At 38.4% G+C, this 20,222-nt stretch overlaps 1 protein-coding gene across 1 annotated transcript in view; it reads right to left on the bottom strand.

Moving 5' to 3' along the window:
• CYGB (cytoglobin) overlaps positions 1–20,222 on the bottom strand; it is a 69,033-nt gene that overhangs the window by 14,094 nt on the left and 34,717 nt on the right. The gene's annotated exons all lie outside the window — the stretch shown is intronic.

Here is a 20,222-nt window from a genome sequence, read left to right as displayed (position 1 = left end):
CCGGTAGCCACAGCCACTCGGTCTTGGAAGGGTTGAGCCTGAGTCTGTTCCTCCCCATCCAGACCCTCACGGCCTCCAGACACCGGGTCATCACGTCAAGGGCATCGTTGGGGTGGCCCGGGGTGGATATGTACAGCTGAGTATCATCAGCGTACTGATGGAAATCCACCCCAAAGCCACGAATGATCTCCCCCAGCGGGAGATTTTTTCTTATTATTTTTCTTATTATTATTTTTACTTCTTTTATATGGTGTTTTTATATCTGTGTAAGCCGCCTTGAATCGCCATGTGCGAGTAGGCAGCAATATAAATTTTCTAAATAAAATAAATAAAATAAAACAAATAAGGGGACTCTGAGTGGCTGATGAGATGATAACCACATTGTAGTATGTGGTATGAATTGACCTTTAGTTGGAGCCACATGTAGCTACAATTTTTTATCAAATCCTAGGTTCCCTGGAGTCTTTTAGTCTCATTCAAGCAAAATTCCTGCCCCTGGCCATTTGTGAAAACATTTGATGTTAATGCGTTCCAACTGCACGAAGGATGTGGTGAAAACCCACAGGATTACTTCTCCAAAACACATTCACTCCATGGAATGCTGATTCCTTGCCTTTTAAGGGATCTGCATAAAGTAAGGTTTAACTGGGCAATTACTAATGCTACATAACTTTCTCCTTCCCCAATGGTTCATTCAAGATGTTTTTGCTGACTCATTCCCTTGTTTTGGCTATAGAATCTGTTAATGTGTTTGCAGAAGAGAAGCTTGGAGACACATGGAAAAGGAGAATGAAACAAGTGATTACTTTTAGCCACTGAATTCCCTCCATTTCTGAAAAAAAGGGAAGGGAAATTTGCTGTCGACGAGTTTCGTGAAATAACAATAGCACTTAGACTTATATACAACTTCACAGTGCTTTTACAGCCCTCTCTAAGCAGTTTACAGAGTCAGCCTATTGCCCCCAACAATCTGGATCCTCATTTTACCGACCTTGGAAGGATGGAAGATTGAGTCAGCCTTGAGCCGATGAGACTCGAACTGCTGAACTGCTGGCAGCCAGCAGTCAGCAAAATGTTATTTCACTGTCTTCATCTTAGTGGCATGTTTTGGATTAAAAGTATTAAAACTGAAAATATGGTGGTATGCTATTTTTTATCATTTCAGGTTTCTTACAAAGGAAGAGTATAGTGGGATAATCTGGAACTGTCAAGCTGGCACCCAGGAAGCTAAATCTCAGAATGAGTTGAGGTTAGCAATCAAAGCTAAAAATAACAAAAATGCCTTCCTTAAATATATTCTCTAAATATAGAAAAAAAGGAAACAAAAATAATCAGCATATCAGCCAGTCAATGGCAAAATATTAACAGGCAACCAAAAAAAGAAGAAGACATTGCTACAACTCTTATTTCAGTTTAAACTTTAGTTCAACACAAAATTATACATTCTATGTGAAAATTATGAGGAGCAAGATAAAAAAGACAGGATTGAAGCTAGGGATGGGTAGATATATGGTGAGCTTAAATCTCCAGGATGAGGTAAATTGCATAGTAGGGTACTGAAAAAAACGGATAGCTTAGATCCGTGGTGGTGAACCTATAGAACGTGTGCCACAGGTGGCACTCAGATCCCTCTCTGTGGGCACGCGCACCGTCGCCCCAGTCCTAGGCCTTCAGCTGGGTTTTGATAAAACCTTTTCGCTTTAGGCCTCTGCCGCCGTGTGCAAAAAAAAAAAAAGGTTGAATCAATCAATTTCAACTTCTCATGGGAAAAAAAAAGATCTCGCAAAGTTGGAATTGATTGATTGAACTTTTTAGTCCCACCCTGTCTGCCGTTATCACCACAGCCACGCCCACCCAATGGGCCACGCCCACCCAATGGGCCACATCCACCCAATGGGCCACGCTCACCTGGCACCTGACGATACATAAGTGGGTTTTGGGTTGCAGTTTGGGCACTCGGTCTCTAAAAGGTTCACCATCAGTGGCTTAGATGAATCTATATGTATTGTCCTTGAGAACTCCTGAAGAACTGGTCAATACTAAATTTCTAGAGGAGAAAAATGTTCTCCTCCCAAAGTGCTGGAAAAGGAAGAACATAAAGCCCAGCCTGACATCAGTACCTGGTAAGTTCTATAGCAAATCATAAAGAAGTTATTTCCAACCACGTAGAAAACAATGCAATAATTACCAGAAATCATAGATATAATAATAATAATAATAATAATAATAATAATAATAATAATAATAATAGTAGTAGTAGTAGTAGTAGTAGTAGTAGTAGTAGTAGTAGTAGTAGTAATCGCCATTTGGAACACAAGACGCCGGATATCACAGTTGTAGAGAACCAAAGCGTACAGCTGATTGATATCGCTGTACCAGGAGATGCCAGAGTCGAAGAAAAAGAACTGGAAAAAATTACGAAATATCGCGACCTGGCCATCGAAACTGCGCGATTATGGATGAAACGTGTAACAGTAGTACCCATTGTCATCGGGGCACTAGGAACTATGTCCCAAAAGTTTGCAAAACACATCAAGAAACTGCAGCTTCCTGCAATAACTCCAGCAATGTTACAAAAAACTGCGCTACTCGGAACATCTTATATTTTAAGGAGATACCTGGTTGACACCTAGGATACTGGTAGCAATCCATGTCAACCATCAGCGCCAGCCAATTTGAATGGTCAGTTGACTGAGGTTCATGTTTAATGAATAAAAGTATAATAATAATAATAATAATAATAATAATAATAATAATAATAATAATAATAATAATAATAATAATAATAATAATAATAATAATGTTGGAAGGGACCTTGGAGGTCATCTAATCCAACCCTCTGCTCAGGCAGGAAACCCTATACCATATCAGACAAATGACTGTCTAATCTCTTCTTAAAAACTTCCAGTGTTGGAGCATTCACAGCTTCTGGAGGCAGGTTTGTTCCACTGGTTAATTGTTCTCCGTAGTTATAGGTTGTTTCTCTTTGGTTAGTTTCCATCCATTGCTTCTTATCTTGCCTTCAGGTGCTTTGGAGAATAGCTTGACTCCCTCTTCTTTGTGGCAACCCCTGAGATATTGGAACACTGCTATCATGTCACCCCCTTGTCCTTCTCTTCATTAAACTAGACAGACCCAATTCCAGCAACTATTCCTTATATGTTTTAGCCTCCAGTCCCCTAATCATCTTTGTTGCTCTTCTCTGTATTCTTTCTAGAGTTCAACATCTTTTTTACATCGTGGTGACCAAAACTGGATACAGTATTCCAAGTGTGGCCTTACCAAGGCATTGTAAAGTGGTATTAACACTTCACATGATCTTGATTCTATCCCTCTGTTAATGCAGCCTAGCACTGTGTTGGCTTTTTTGGTAGCTGCAGCACACTGCTGGTTCATATTTAAGTGATTGTCCACTAGGACTCCGAGATCCCTCTCATAGTTACTACTATTGAGCAAGGTACCACCCTATACTATACCTGTGTATTTAGTTTTTCTTGCTTAAATGTAGAACTTTACATTTTTCACCATTGAATTTCATTTTATTAGATAGTACCCAATGTTCAAATTTGCCAAGATCCTTCTGTATCTTAAGCCTATCTTCTGGAGTGTTGGCTATTCCTGCCAGCTTGGTGTCATCTGCAAATTTGATGAGTTCCCCATCTATCCCCTCGTCCAAATCATTGATGAAGATGTTGAGGAGCACTGGGCCCAGAACAAAGCCCTGGGGCACCCCACTACACACTTCCCTCCATGTAGATGCAATTCCATTGAGGACCACACGCTGAGTTACGGCCAGTCAGCCAGCTATGAATCCATCTGGTGGTTTTGCTGTCTAACCCACATTTTTCTATCTTATCAAGTAGTAGGTTGTGGTCTACTTTATCAAATGCCTTACTGAAGTCCAAGTAAATTATATCCACAGCATTCCAATGGTCCATTAATTTTGTCATTTGGTCAAAGAATGCAATAAGCTTTGTCTGGCATGATCTATTTTTGACAAACCCATGTTGGCTTTTGGTAATAACTTTGTTTGCCTCTAGGTGTTTGCTGATTTGTTGCTTGATTATCTTTTCCAGAATCTTCCCAGATATTGAGGTCAGACTGATAAGTCTGTAGTTTCCTGGATCCATTTTTTTCCTTTTTTGAAGATGGGAACTACATCAGCTCTTTTCCAGTCCTCTGGTAGTTCCCCTGTGCTCCAGGATCTTTGAAAGATATAGTTCAGTGGTTCTGAGATCACATCTGCCAGTGATCTTCACCATAGGCTTTTATTATTGCAATATTTCATGCATGTAGAGTAGAGTGTACATTTAAATCTCATCTCTGACTCTCTAATTACAATTGCTCATTCTAATGGTGTTGTCTATCAGTCACTTGTGACCAAATTCTTCTGTCTTAGATGCAGATGTCCATGCTAGACAACTATTTTCCAGATGCCTTCAGACATTAATTTAAATTTGCCAAAGCATACCCTGCTATTTGACTTACAGTCTGAGGAGTCACTGATGGTTCAGCCACATTGATGCTGCGTTTTTGCTCTTGTCATGGGGGAAGAAGCCAATTTGTTGCTTTTCAAGGAGTTTATGCATAGCACTGCTTCAGCAAAGCAAGAAAAAGAGTGTTTGTATAACAAAGTAAGTAATATAGCTGGACTGCAAATCAGCTTAACTGTATATGAAACTTTGCCAAATAACAGTATTTCAATGAGCTGCCCTGCTTCTGTTTGGTTCTTAGAGCTTTACTTTAGAGATTCTACTATAAAAGAAGAGACATATTTACTCCAACAAAAATATCTCTGCTTGACAGTTGGCAGAGGATTGAGGGCACGATTGGGAAGCGCCCTGGTGATGCAGTGGTTAGAGTGCAGTATTGCAGGCAAACTCTGCCCACAGTCTGGAGTTGTATCCTGACAGGCTCAAGGTTGACTGATTGTTGGGGGCAATATGCAAATAATGCTGACATTGTAAACTGCCCAAAGAGTGCTGTAAAGCATTATGGGGCAGTATATAAGCCTAAATGGTATTGCTATTGTGAACAGCAGCAGAACTAACTCAACCTAAATTAGTTTGATATAACAAGTCAAAGAGTGGGTGCAGGAACTATGACACCATTGTGTGGGGCAGATGACCATATGATTGAGATCATGAAATCAATGGCTAACAAGGATAGGAAGTTCCAGAGTTGTTACCGTCTGCCTCTAAATGCTATAAAATTATTATATTTATATTTAATATCTTCAGCTTCCAAAACAATAAGGTGCTTACTAAACTTCAGGATATGGTATTTAATATGCTATAAACAATAACATGTTTAATAATACTGAAATGATAAAACAGGGGAAAAGGTTTTATCAAGTTCTATTTTTATAATGGTATACAATATCTTCAATTCTGAATCCTATTTAACAGCTAAATCAACTTCCTGTAAGACCTATTACCCATGGCAGAAAGTCAGCAATATTCTATAAATAAAAGCAGTATATAATCAAGAGTTTGGTAGATTTTCTTTAAAAATGGTTAATTATTTGTAACCCTTTCTTATTTATTTATTTATTTATTTATTTATTTATTTATTTATAACTAGAAAAGATATTATAGTATATAGAATCTCAGTAGTACTGGTATTGTATAGAGGAAATGTCTCAACAGATTTTTTTTTTTTGCTTAAGAAGATTTGCATAAACAGAACATTTCAAGGAAAAATAATTTTCAGTGTATTGCTTAAATACAGCTGTAGCACTAAACATCTGTTCAGCACAGTACTGATTGAAAGTTGATCTGGAAGCAGCTTTGCAATTAGGGAATTCATACTGAGTGATCGATGTATCAATCAGCTCTGCATATCAACAAGGAAAAACTATAATTAGAACCTGCGTTTAGTTTTCAGCAATAATAATGCCTAAGCAATGTTCACTTCAAAAAAGTTCAGTAATTAATGACTGGGAACATTCTTCAGGTTCTCTCAGGCTGATCATAGCTATAGCACAGAGTTAATGATTTTTTGAATTTTAGATTTAGAATATTTTTATGGCTACCGTTCAATTTATTTATTTTTTATTATGAATATGTGTTTTTAAAACTTGCTTAGTATGTTTATATTTCACTTTTCAGTTCCGAAAGTTTTGAAAAGAAGCTTAACAAAGAATTTAAAGTCAGCACCAGAATCTAACATTTCTGAAATTTACTAATGCAAATCAGCAACAACAGTAACTTAAACAATGTGAGAAAAGAGAAACAAATACTTGACCAAAAAGATATGTTGAAATACAAAATTCTTTAACAACCACTAAAAATGAAAGGAGAGGAAAAATTGGCAGGGGTGAAGGAAGTCCAAGACTGCTATTGGAAATTTCATGGAAGAAACTTTAGCATCCATATTAAGGACATCTGGAATCAGGTGCTACTTGTCAATATCAGGGCTCTAGAACTAAGATCACAGCCTGTTTGGTTTAAGAAATCATACAGAGGCCAGAGAAAGTATCTTCTTCTTCTTGTGCCATATCCGTTATCGGACGTTGGCGATCATGTTGGCGATCATGTTTTTATCAGCAGCCGCACGAAAAAGTGCTGCTGAGTTTTGTCCAAACCAGTCCCTTAGATTTTGAAGCCACGATATTCTTCTTCTGCCTGGACCTCATTTGCCTTCAATCTTTTCCTGGAGGATTAAATGGAGTATGTCGTATTTTTCTGGGTGTTGCATCACATGTCCGAAATATTCTAATTTTCATTTTTTAATTGTTTTGATGATTTCCCTTGGCTTTTCCAGGCGGCTTATCACCTCCTCATTTCTGATCTTGTCAACCCAGCTTATACGTAACAGCCACCTGTAAATCCACATTTCAAACGCTTCTATTCTCTTCAGGTGGCCTTCTGTCAGAGACCAACTCTCTACTCCATAGAGCAGGATAGAAAAAATAGCATCTGACAAGCCTGATTTTCAGTCTTAGGCTTATGTCGTGACTGCAGAAGACCTTTTTCATTTTGAAGAATGCTGTTCAGGCTTTTTCTATCCGAGTCTTTACTTCAATGGTCATGTCCCAGCTTTCATGTAAATTAGAACCGAGGTGCGTGATCCTTTCAATTTTTTCTAGTGGTATTCCTTCTGAATTTATTGGTGGTAAATTAACGGGTTGTTTGCTGACGACCATGATCTTGGTTTTTGAGGTGTTAAGCTTCAAGCCGTATTTTTCAGATATTTCTGTGACTCTGTTGATGAGGAGCTGAAGGTCTTCATGCTTACTGGCAAGCAGAACTGTATCGTCAGCGTATCTTAAGTTGTTGATCCAAACACCGTTTACTTTAATGCCAGCATCGATGTTCTCCAGTGCCTCGTTGAAGATTGACTCAGAGTAGATATTGAACAACAGTGGAGACAGAATACATCCCTGTCTAACCCCTTTTCTTATTTCTGCATCAGCTGAGTATTTTTGGCCTAGTCTCACATTTGCTACCTGATGCCAATATAGATTCTTTATTATTTGGATGTCTTTGTCATCTAGTCCCCCTTGTTTCAGGATTTCTAATAGTTTGCTGTGTCTTATTTTATCAAAAGCTTTTCCGAAATCAATGAAGCACATGTAAACACTGTGATTGACATCTCTACAATGCTATACAAGAACCTGAATGCTGAACAGCGCATCTCGTGTACCAAGATTGTTTCTGAAACCAAATTGTGTGTTACCTAGACGCTCTTCAATTTTGTTGTATATTCTTGTGTGAATTATTTTCAGGAATATTTTCAGAGCATGACTCATTAAGCTTATTGTTCTGTATTCGGTACACTTCTTTGCATTTATTTTTTGGGGGATTGTCACGAAGGTTGATTTTAGCCAATCATTTGGTATCTTTCCTGTTTCATATATCTGATTGAAGAGCTGCAGTAAAAAATTCTTCCCATTGTCTTCCAGCAATTTTAAAATTTCTACTGGGATATCATAAGGTCCTGTGGCTTTTCTCATTTTTGCTATTTTTATTGCATGTTCAATCTCTTCCATAGTGATATTTGGTCCAGTTGTTATACTTCCCATATCTATATCATCCCTAGTGTCCTCAAAAAGTTCTTCAATATATTCCTTCCATCTTTTTAGTTTTTCATCCTCATCTAAGATAATTTCCCCCTCTTTGTCATCTAAGTTGTTGGTTTTCTTTTTGTAGAGGCCTGCTGCTTCTTTCACTTTTTTGTGTAAATTGAAATTATCATGTATGCATTCTGTCTCTTCTATTTCCTTGCATCTCTTTGCAAACCACTTTTCTTTTGCCAGTCAAATTTTTCTTCTAATTGTTTTCTGCAATTCACTGTATTTTTCTTTGTTTTTATTTTTATAAGATCTTCTTTCATCCATGAGATGAAGAATTTCCTCCATCATCCACTGTTGTTTCTTGTGGTACCCCTCTCTCTGTTTTGAATTTGTTACCTTTACTATTGCATTTTTAAATTTATTCCAGTTCGCTTCTACATCATCATTCAGGTTGTTGGTTTCCCTTAAATGATTTTCTAGTTCTTCTTTAATCTTACCTCCATGTTTAATGATGAAGTCTCTGTCGATTCTTGGTTTAGCAGGGTTCGGGTTTTTCATTCTTTTTAGCTTCTGCTGGACTTCACGATTTACACGATTGTTTACAATTATAGCTACTCCATTTCGATGGTGTTTGCTATTCTCACCAGAGTAGTAAATAGTATAATTTCCTATTCTACACATTCCATTTTTAGGCGAGCGCATTTCACTCACTCCCAATATAGAGATATTGTATTTGGACATTTCTTGGATAGTGTTGTGTGTTTTCCCAGCTTCGTATCAGCTTCTCAGATTCTACGTGCCGATTTGTAGTTTTGGATTTATCATGCTTCTAGCAGACTGGGAGATTCTTAGCACCCCTGCCCCATTTAAGGGGCGCCCGTACTCGGGGCCATTGTTAGGTTTTGCCGCCATTAACATGATTTTCCTGGGAAATATATAGTGTAGTAATCTTCCCTTTGCTTTCTACACCGCTGTGCACATGCTGTTCAAGTGGCTGCCACCACACCGTGTGCTGTTCTTCTGAATCCGTTCCAACCAATATGGTCTCCGCCTTCAGTCGCTACTGGGGATCCAGCTGCCACTCACCAGGCCTGTTGGTCGACGATAGGTATTTGATTCCCTCCAACCCGCCATTACAGTATAAAAGCCATAATGGGTAGGGCCCCCCAATCCGCCACCCGGGGACGTGCTTGGGGTGGTGGTGTTCCAGGCTCCCCCTAAGAGAGAGAAACTATGTTAAAATATAATACCCACTGGTGACTGTAAATAATTAAATGTGATACTCTGTATATCAGCAAAGTTTTGGAACTATCTTCAAGCGCAGCCTCGTATAGACCACACAAGAACAGCAGTCTAATCAGGATATTATCCTGATACAATATTATTGTTGGAAGTCAGCACCCACCCACCCTGCTAGAGAAGGAAATATTTTGGGGAATATTACAAAGGACAGAATATTATATTTCCCCAAAGGAATAATGAAAAAATCTTAGGCAAAGACAGCCCCAAGTCTCCCTGCCCCAAGCAGAAACTGACCAGAAACCAGCTTTTAGAAATGCAGATTCAATAATCTAATCAGAAAGACTGAGACCCTGTTCATGAACAAACAATAGTCAGGTCAGGATCTTTCAAAATCCGTTAGAGCAAGATTTGACAGCTAACAATAGCAGAGTGATGGGATTAGAACCAGCAACCTCCCACCCAAAAAATCCAACACAGGACATAGCCATTAGCCACAATAGAAGTTACCCAACACTCTTTTAGAACACAAAAGCCCCCCTCATTACACACACCCCTGGAGCATTCCAGACACAAAACCCAAAGAATGTCAGCTATCCCAGAACCACATGCTGTTGGTTCTGTTCTTCAATAAACAGAACCTTCTTTCCAAACAGCCTCCATTTTTTATTCCCGGCTTGGACTGGACCTGATTATTTTTCTTTCAACACCACTAAGCATAGTGAACATACTCATGAAACTGATGAAACATTCTAGGTCATGGCTCGTACTTGTAAATGAAAGAGCAAAAGTTGAAAATTTTTATTTTGACCAAGGCTAGCCTGAACAAGGACGTACCCTGGCCAGACAGCCAAGAGTTATCCATTCTTGTCTTGAACTTGTATTTATTGATCCTCTCTTAATTCATCATCAACTACAAAGTTTTGTTTAGGGAATTCTCTGCTAGAAATGGAGCAGACCGAAATGGATGAAGAAGCTTGCAGGACGGTGCTATGGGGAAGAACCACCATCTGCCACCATCACTTTCAGAAACCTCCCTTCCAATGTAGGAGTAGAGCTTTTACAAAATAGTATGTTAAGGTAGCAGTTCCTAGGACAGTCCAGAAAAAGAGCAGTGTGGGTTTGATTGAAAGCCACTTGGCCCTTTTTTACTCTCCCACCTGGGCGGTCAGTTATGGGCACTCAGGCAGTTATGGGCACTCATCCACATCAGGTTGAATGTCAGGCAAAAATGGATCAAAACAGCCACCTTCAAGGCTCTGCATTGTTCTAAATTTTAAAGGCTAACATGACAGATATGAAACTGGCAGGATACAACTGGAATCTAAGATTATTGTTTTATTCTGTTCTGTTTTATTTTATTTGGGAAATTTATATGCCGCTCATATCCTTTATACACTTTTTAAAGGAGCAAGTGATGGAAATTTGGCCTACCTGTGCAAGAATGATTTATTTAACTGATATTCAGGCCTCATTAAAGTATCTTTGGGGACTGGGTATAGAGTAGTTCTATCAGATCATTGTATCTATAAACTGACTGGAAAGTGAAGAGAAGAATTACAAGCAACCCTCTGCTTCTCTTCCTGACAGACAGCTTTCCTTAATGAACTTCGCTGAAGCTGGTGTCTTCTAAGTCCTTCAGTCATTTCTAGGAGTTATTTCTAATGCATCTCCTAGATAGCTGTACATGGAAGCTTGCCTCCTGCTTGATAATCACTGGATGAGTTGAACTCCAGCTCTCTGTCCCACCACAAACATTTGAAGGGTGTTCCCTCATCTCCAGAGAGCTATAATTTTCTTGAGAAATATCAGCTGATGGGCTCTCAGATAATCCAACTAATTCAACCCAAAGCACAACTGCAAATCACTAGAACTATGCAAGGCATTCAGCAGAGTAAACATGATGTGATGCAATCGGTGACATATCTACTGGGCACAGAGAAAACAGAAGAGATAAATGCACTCTGGTTTCCAAGAATTTTCATTTTGAAATATTTGTCGCCTCTGAGGTCAAGAGAGAGGGAGGAAAGATATGGAATGTGGATAGAAGATCTGATGAAACATGGTGCAGCTGGCTCAAAGTATATTTACTAGGATCACCAACCAAAGTCACGATTCAATCTTCCTTCCTTTCCTTCTCCCCTTTTAATTTCCCTGTTTTTAAAATTATTTAATTGGCAGATTTAAATTTGAGTTATATCCTCTTTATATTAAAATATGACAGATTTTTTTTAATATAATGAAGTTAACCATGAGCCGTGGTGGCGCAGTGGTTAGAATGCAGTACTGCAGGCTACTTCTGCTGACTGCCAGCTGCCTACAGTTTGGCAGTTCAATTCTCACCAGCTCAAGGTTGACTCAGCCTTCCATCCTTCTGAGGTCGGTAAAAGGAGGACCCAGATTGTTGGGGGCAATACACTGACTCTGTAAAACCACTTAGAAAGGGCTGTAAAGCACTGTGAAGCGGTATATAAGTCTAACTGCTATTGCTGTTGCTAACTATAAACGTATTTCTGAACTTGCATATGTTCTTCCTTGGTGGCAATTTTTCAGGTTGATGATACCAAATCCTGCAAGCAACTGAATTCTGTTTAGTAAACATTTCTGCAAAACAGCAGTAGCAATAAACAAGTATGGCAAATGCTTTAATAATATGATTTTTGAAGATATACAGTAGATTTATTATACCTTTCAGCCAGAAACAAAATAGCCCCAAATGTCAATTATATATTAATTTGACAAGTGTTTTCTTAATGATTTTCTTTAGTTTTGTTGCCAAGGTATGTAAGGCTGATGTCAGTCTTGCTATTCTGAAAATATATTTCTTCCCTGTCACCTTTATAGCTTAAGAAACTAGGGAGCATCCCTTTTTTGCCACACCTAAAAAACTTTTTAGGAGCTAAGCTGCTTCTTGTCTGACTACTCCCCTGCCTGTAACTCTTCCTCTTACCTCCCAAAGTCATTCCCACATACCAATCTCTGACATTGATTGGCATCACACAACATGGGCCACAAAGCTAATGATAAAAACTGTGTTGGTATGTTTGAAGTTTCAAGCCTCTTTTCCATGTTATCTCAGTTATGTGAGAACTACTTAAACACAATTATCTTTTGTGTAACTGAGAGCATGTCTGAATGATCAAATTATATGGTCCTACATAATTAACATTCTCTTCTTGCGGTAATACTAATTTCATAGGAAAAACGAGAAGAATCAGTTCCCTCAAAACGTAGTACAATTCCTTCCATGGAATATCTGCTTGGAGAAACATGGCTGAGACAACATCAAAAGGTTGCTTGAATGAGATACTCTTGAATTCTGGAACCCAACTGAAATCCCCTCCAGGGCTCTTCTGAAAACATTTATTATTCTTATTACTGAAAATTTAACATGTCAACATCTTCCAGAGTGATGAAAACCCTTGGAAGGCTTACATCTGAAGATAAACTTAGTGTGAGCATGCAGAGTTACTTGATGTTCTGTTTTGTCAATCTTCTTTATTCTGCTATGAGGTCCAAATGGATTTATAACATGCTTTCACTCCAGAATTGTTTTTTGGAAACTTCCAATTCCCTAAGTAAATGTTTTGTGAAAGCATGGGCGATCCAGAACCTCACTAAAATTTCCATTTAAACCTTATAATATTTTTGGATTCCTTTGTATTTCTCAAGGTTTTTTTTTAAGGAGTTTCTTGATAATAAGTCTTGTCCTGATTGGAAAGTCTTTGTAGGTGGCATTGATTCTGCAAATCTGCCTTTTAAAGGTGATGGAAGAGGAGTTCCCCACCCAATAGACCACATTGTACTATTGCTGTAATTATTACTGCCCAGATTGAATTAAGGCAGTATATACATTTAGCCAATCGGAAATGCTCAATATTGGAAAGGGGAACCACACAACTGCAGATGTGTTGCACACAGTATTGTTCACACATTTAAAAAATAAACAGGAAAAAAGTCTGGCTCAGTATTCTGTCATACATGCCTCCAACCGTTCCTTTTTTTATACTAGCAAATACTATATCATTTTGTGGTATTGAGGGCGCTTTGACACGACAACTTTACAGCAAAATTCATAGGCATTTATCCAATTTATCAGCTGGGTTGGACAGTTAATCAACTTATTTCTGATTCTCCATAGATTTACTTTAACCTGCAACAAAGTTGGGTCTCCCTTGTGCAAGGCTATAATTCTGCAGAGTTTATGGGAAACCTGTTTCCCCATTGTGGCACCTCCTACCTCATCTCATTTCCTGGCCCTTGACTCAAAGCAGTCATTCATCTCCCCCCCAACCCCCCCACCAAAAAACCTACAGCATCTGGATTCTAGTATGTGTCCACTGATATACGTTTCCTAGACTCCAGCCATCGCAAGTTACAAGCAGTAACCATTATTACTACTATTGGGGAAAATACGAATCTTGTAAAAATTGAAAAAAAAAATCTGACAGGCTTATCCTTACAGTGTGCAAATATCTTTTTCTTTTAAATATGACAAAGGAACAGAGTCTTGGCTGCCAGCTTTCCTTCTCATGTACTGAAAGTGTCAATAGGAACAGTATATTAGTAAATTAAGGTTATTTCCCTTTTGTGTGAAGGGATTTTGTGTTGTGATTTCCTGGGTTTCTGGTAGCTCAGATAGGCCACCAAATGGATATTTTGTTCTTTTTTACTGGTCAACTGGATGATGGGCAATTAATGGCTTATAGGATTCTTTGTGTGTATAGGTAGTCCTCAACTTATGACCACATTTCTGTTGCTAAGTGAGACAGTTGTTAAGTGAGTTTTGCCTCATTTTACGACTATTCTTGCCACAGTTGTTAAGTGAGTCACTGCAGTTGTTAAGTTAGTAACACCATTGTTAAGTGAATCTGACTTCCCCATTGACTTTGCTTGTCAGAAAATTGCAAAAGGTGGATCACATGACTCTGGGACACTGCAACCATCATAAATATGAGTCGGCTGCCAAGCATCTAAATTTTGATCACCTGACCATGGGAAGGCTGCACTGGTGATAAATGTGAAAAGGGGTCATAAGTCACTTTTGTAAGTCGAGGACTTACAACACCTTAGAGACGGTATTTAACACCTTAGAGACGGTAGAAGTGACAACACAAATGTGTGAATGACTAAGCTGTGTCTCCTAAACCATCTAATAAACTGACCTAATACTATCAGGATTGAATAGATCAAATTCAGATCTTGCTTCCCTGCAAAGCTTCTCCCCTATAATCTTATTTATACAACAAAGAAGAGGTGAAAATATTTTGTACTTTCTTGCTGGTCACCTGGATGATGAGCAATGATTGACTTACAGGATTCCTTCTGTGTTTATTATTTCACCAAAGGTGTGTTAGGAAAGTGGGTTTTGCCACTAGATAATTCATGATTTCCCGGCTAGACCCAGAGTTGGAGGTTTTTCTTTAACTTGGGAAAGCAAAAATCTCCTCAGAGAGGCTGGTTTTCAGTTATTCTGTACGTTCTATAGAACTGAGGTTACTGCTCAGGAAAAAGAAAAGAAAAGGAGGAGCGGAAGAGGAGAGTGACAGGCTGCCTATTAACATGCAGTTGGAGGTCCAGATCCACTCTCTTGAATAATTTCTTGGTAGTATATTCTGAACATCTGCTGAAATCAAAATCCCAGGCAAACCCACATTTTAAGGGCTTAATTGAGTTGAGGGGTGTCACTTATTTAAGAATGTCTGCTGATATGAAATCTCATTACTGCAGCATTTAAAATTGCCAAAGCAATGTGGTCCCATGCATTCAAATTTCAGGGTATTAAGGATTCCCAAATTAAGGTTTTAATACTGACAGGAGGGAAGTTCAGAAGTAATGTTAGAAAGTATTACTTCATAGAAAGAGGAATAGAAGCTTTGAACCAACTTCTAGCGCAGTGTTTCTCAACCTTGACAATTTTAAGGCATGTGGACTTCAACTCCCAGAATTCCACAGCCAGCATTGCTGGCTGTGGAATTCTGGGAGTTGAAGTCCACATGCCTTAAAATTGTCAAGGTTGAGAAACACTGTAATAATAATCTAGTGGATATGGTGGGTTAGTCATCACTTTAAACATGTTTGGGATAAACACATGTCCATCATCTGACAAAAATGTAAAAATAAAATATAAATAAATAAAATATAGAAGTTAGAGTTTTGGTTTCATTGGTTTAATAAGAGATATCCTTATTAAACTTTACCCACATGCAAAGTTGCACAGCTCTCAGTTGCATTTCAGAATGCACACAAGGGTGTGACAAGCATTGTAATTCTAGGTTTGGGGGCAGAAAAATTCAAAGGTGTTCTCTCCTTCCTCACCCCAATTTCTCTGTAGGTGGGCTGAAGGGAGATATCTGGTTTAAAAGAGTGAAGACCTCCCCAGTTGAACACAACCAAGGAGAATCTGGATGTTCAGTCTGACTGGTGTCATCTTGTCAGAAATATTTTTCACTGGAGAATCCTTGTGACAAAAAAAAGGGGGTGATCTGCTGGAGGAAGGTTTGCATTATTTTCCCTCCTATGATTGGTAAGAACTCCCATCTGAATTTTTTTTTGCTCATAATCTGTTCCTGAACTTAATCTCCAGCTTCTTCTGATATTTTAAAGCATACAGCCATTCAATTTCCATGACTTTCTTCATAATACCGTAGTTTTAATTTAAAAATAAACAGAGAAATGTAATTTTCTTTTTTAAAAACTGTCTGTATGGCACACACAAATGTGTTGAAGCCAAGCTTCTGTCTATCCTTGCTTGAACTGGGAGAGGCGAAATATAAACTGGAAAAAAAAAGTCTTGATAATTACAGTTTGAAATCAGACATTATGTGGTGTGTGTGTGTGCATATGTTTAATGGTATCAGGAATTTCTGGCTGTCTCATTCCAGGGGTAGTATATAATTCCATTTATCTTAGACATACATTTCATTCTGGTCTGGAGTAAACCCCCCAATTTTAATTGAACATTCTTCAGCTGGATGAAATATTTTATGAATTTAGCCTGGACTTTTAGTGTGATTATCACACTAAGAATACAAAGTTCTTTCCCCCCCCCCAACCTTTATCTCTCAAACTGACCAATACTGTATTAAGCCACCCTATGTTAAATAAATTGCTTCTTTCATTTTCTCCTAGCAAAAGCTGCAGCTTGTCCCAACCATCCCTCTGTTACCTGGAATTTTAGGCTACATTATTAGCATTTTAAAAAGTGGTATTAGCATTTTTAACATGGCAGTCTAGGCCTCTTTTTTAACTTCAGGAAAACACATTTTTTCTTCTTATCCAAGGCCATTTTTTTGGGTATGTGAGAATGTGTCTTTTCAGCACTAAAGAATACAGAGCATATTCTGAAAATCCCTGAATATACTTGCCAAGTTTTAAGAAAGACGCAAACCTAGTTGGGAAAGAATAAAATAATCTATAAATTTGCCACTTGTGGAATGTTATCTAGCATCGATGTTTTCTATTGTTGAAGTCTCACATTAATCGGTGTTCTTTCTTGCTTGATTGCCTGCTTTCTGATATATCACACATACTAAATGTATGAATCATTTGTTTCTGTACCTTATAAAAAGAATCACCCCACCCTTTTTGCTTTGCCCGAATTACTTGGTAATTCATATTTTTGGGTGGACAAAGCAGCCTCTTTGCAAGGATAAAACTATGCCTCTCAAATTCATGGATCAAGTTCTTATCAGCTCCACCAAACTTGGGGATGCTGGAGTTTTGAGGCAACACCTGTTTTAATTTGCTTTACTTGCTATGATGGGTTGGTAGCCAGCCTCGCATATGGCAAGAGAAGAGGGACATAGGATACCGTGGGGAATAGGTGGGTAATCTGGGTTGAAAGATTTAAAAGTCTTAAATCTCCGAATACAAGAAATTTGGAATAGAGAATTGGAGTATTTTATATTTCCCAATGAATCGATTCATTGGCCTTAAGGAATGCTAGTTATGTTTCTTAAGACTTAAAAATTGATTAGTTCACCAAAAGGGGGGGAAAAAGAGGGAGGGTTTATTGAAGTTTTCGAAATATGTTTTAAATATATTGGCTTTTATCTTGTCTATGTTGGAGACATAAATTGGAAGGAAGTTTGGCATCTATCTCAAAGGCACATCTGCTTCTAATACCCTATTGTTTTGGTACCATTACTATACTGAACAAGGTTCTTGGAAGGCAGTTAATAACTAAATATATTAAAGTTTTGCTAATGTATATCCCCCAAATCTGGATTCCTTCAATCTGTGAAGAATTTGAGAGAAATGCAGGTAGTCCTTGACTTACAACAGTGTATTTAGTGACCATTCAAGGTTACAAAAGCACTGAAAAAGTGACTTATGATCATTTTTCACACTTATGACTGTTGCAGCATTCCCATAGTCACATGATCAAAATTCAGACACTTGGCAGCTGACTCATATTTAGGACAATTGCCATGTCCTGGGATCATGTGTGATCACCCTTTGTGACCTTCTGACAAGTAAAGCCAATGGGGACAACAGATTCACTTAACACCCATGTTACTAACTTAACAACTGCAGTGATTCACTTAACAACTCTGGCACGAAAGGTCATAAAATGGGGCAAAACTCACAACAAATGTCTTACTCAGCAACGGAAATTTTGGACTACTTGTATTAAGTTTGGACTGCAGCAAAAAATAAAATAAAAAGCAGATGCGAAGTCATGGATGAATAGCAATAGCACTTAGGCTCTCTCTAAGAGGTTTACAGAGTTAGCCTTTTGCCCCCAACAATCTGGGTCCTCATTTTAGTAATCTTGGAAAGATGGAAGGCTGAGTCAACCTTGAGCAGGTGAGGATCGAAATGCTGCATTGCTGGCAGTCAGCAGTCAGTAGAATTAGCCTGAGGTACTGCATTCTAACCACTGTGCCATCACTGCTCCTGAATGGTGCTGTTCCATTAAGTTGACTTAATGACATTTGTCAGCTCTATGCCACTGAATCAATTGTGTAACAATGGAGAAGCAAGAATGGACAATATGGGGTGGCTTACTTTAGGATCAATCTATTCAAACACTGAATTGTAATGAGGAAATTATAAAACTTCAACAGCTTTATTTTTTACCTATGTTTTTTTTTAGCAAGTAGGTAACATCATCAGTGCGAGTGAGTGTGCGGTTCTTCCCGTTGTGTTGGATCACCCTGGGAGAAAATATTGCAGGATCCTCTTTCTAAGTGTTTAAGTAGAGGAGAACTCCAGATTTGAGTGAGTCTGAATGGGTCCGTTTCAGTGACAGACCCATTCTTATGGAACAATTTGCCTCAATTTGCTAATTGAATCACTGCAGTTGTTAAATTACTAATACAGTTGGTTAAGTGAACCCGTCTTCCCCATTGACTTTGCTTGTCAGAAGGTTACAGAAGGGGATGACGTGACACCCCCCCCAGGACGCTGCAACCATCATAAATATGAGTCAGTTGCCGAACGTTCTGAATTTTGATCACGTGACAACGGGGATGCTGCAACAGTCATAAGTGTGAAAAAAAGGTCATAAGTCACTTTTTTCGGTGCCGTTGTAACTTCGAACAGTCACTAAGTGAACTGTTGTAAGTCAAGGACTGTCTGTATTGTTTTCAATAAGGCAGAGCTATGGCATCCCTACATTCTTATGTCAGGCTTTTGAGATGACTAAACCAGAATCCAAATGGGCAAACTATTCAGCAGTATTGAGTGAAAGAATCCTTCCTTCTAATTCTTAGCAGTATGGGAAAAATGCAGCTGAACTGAAACCTTGCAGAGAGGGACCCCAACTCTTGAAATCTGACCTCAGTCACTAGGCCACCCTTAGTTAGCAGCGATCCTTCCAAGCAGGAGGCTGTTGTACCTGCACGTATATATAGCAAGCTTATCCTATCCAGCTAAACCAGATTTTTCAAATGGCTTGGAAAGAGTCAAACAACATCGCTGCATCATTATATTTTCCTTGTCCTTCTTCCAGTGACTGCTTTTCGTATATGCCACTTTAAAAACTGCCCTGCCTACCATGGGCTGATTCATTGTGGAGGCAGCATTGTCTCTGGGAGAGCATCCAGAGCCTTGGCAGATTCGCTTTCTACATCAGCCTGGCTGACTAATTCTTTGTTCTGTCTAACCCAGTATGAATACCGGAAGGGGGAATCCCAGTGCATTCCTCTAATATCTCTGAAAATAGGCCAAAACTGACATGCTTTGCCACCTAAGTAGATCACTGAGGTGAATCACAGCTTTGAAAAACTGTAAACGAATCAGCATCAGTGAAGGAATAAAAATATAACTGAGTTTGGAGAGAGATGAAGTTGGATGATTCAGTGGGCAGAGATCACCTGATTTCTTATTATTTATAATCTGGGAGGATTTAATTTTGAGCTAGGGTTTGCTCTAAGAAAGATTAAGCTATTTTATAATTCCACTAAGTATGAATTGTATTTTCTGGGCTGTAGAAAGACTGCAGACAAATCATGTGTATGGTAGTAAAAAATTACCAATCTGATAAGACCTCATGTTCATCCATCAGTGGAAGATTTATAGAATTCCACTTTTTTCTTGATGGATTCTGAATTAAATACCTCTGTTAACATCAAGCTGAAATAAGTAAATCTGAAATAAATACATTCTGAAAGCTATTACCATAAACTAATAGCTTTTAGAATGGTAACTGGCTTCTGCTGAAGCAAATAAAGACTCTTGCGATACTTTAAAAGAAAAGATTTATTGCATGATTTGTGGATCATTGTCCACTTTATCTGATGAAAAGAACTCAGATCCACAAAGGTTTATACAGTTACCAACTACTGTGCTACAAGATTCTTTACAAGATCCATATAGTATGGCTTCATACATCCTAGCACTGCATTATTAACAAATCTGATAATTCTAAAAGTCACAATTGAACGCATTTCATCTTCTTTATGCTGGCTTTCCATTCTTACATGATTACTAATGCTAGTACAATACAACAGGGATCCCC

Source organism: Protobothrops mucrosquamatus, unplaced genomic scaffold, assembly GCF_001527695.2.
Source record: "Protobothrops mucrosquamatus isolate PMUCROS unplaced genomic scaffold, P.Mucros_1.0 scaffold815, whole genome shotgun sequence".
NCBI lineage: Eukaryota > Metazoa > Chordata > Lepidosauria > Squamata > Viperidae > Protobothrops > Protobothrops mucrosquamatus.
Note: the sequence above shows the minus strand (reverse complement) of the source record. Positions and strands in the feature narration are given on the sequence as shown.